The sequence below is a fragment of the Megalops cyprinoides genome, chromosome 22 (assembly GCF_013368585.1).
Source record: "Megalops cyprinoides isolate fMegCyp1 chromosome 22, fMegCyp1.pri, whole genome shotgun sequence".
Taxonomy (NCBI): Eukaryota; Metazoa; Chordata; class Actinopteri; order Elopiformes; family Megalopidae; genus Megalops; species Megalops cyprinoides.
Window position 1 is genome coordinate 17,499,779 of NC_050604.1, and position 838 is coordinate 17,500,616.

The window sequence follows — 838 nt, forward strand, 5'->3', positions numbered from 1 at the left end:
TATGCATTGTCTTGTGTAATCTGTCCTAATCTTACTTCTCTGGTTTTGTTCACATCTCCCTTGAACATATTGAAGAACGTTGAAACGGCACTGTGGAGCATTCAATAAAACACTCATCCAAAGTTTCTAAGGGCAATATGTAATTAAATGTATAAAGAAAGTGAACAGATACCTCTTTGGCAGCATTATAGTATCATGAGCTGGAATTTGCATTGCAACATTAATATCATCTTTCTGAAAATCTGTTGCATCTGTTTAAAAGTAGATTACATCAGATACTGCAATTCAAAAAGAAAAAAAAACTTACCAGCTTATTCTAGCACCATTTTAAAACAAATTGACTTTTCCCTTGAAGATGGCTTGGAGGTTTTGATTAAATGGGGTTACTTTGTTGCAGTACTGTGCCTGGTTAATTTCGAGGTTTATTTATTGAATTATTTATTTCAATACCACTTTCCCTTAAGGTGGTGTTTTTATTAATATTATTCCGTTATTGAAACCAGGCATTATGCTGATCAGTAACACACACGGCCGAATGTTGACTCAGGACCATGGGCTAATATAATGAGAAGGGAAATATGACAGCATTATTGCATACCAGCGTTTTAGTACCACATTGATAGGTTCTCATCATTGTGATGTCCCTGTGAAAACACAATAATGTACCATAATAGTGACATCCTATTGAAGAGATACCATAATTTATCAATGTATTATGGTATCTCTCCAATAGGATGTCACTATAATGGTGCCTGAGAGACAGGATATCAGTATTATCACTTCACAGCAGGATCTCAAGATGATATCCAGACAAAAAATGCTTTGAGGAAACACAATG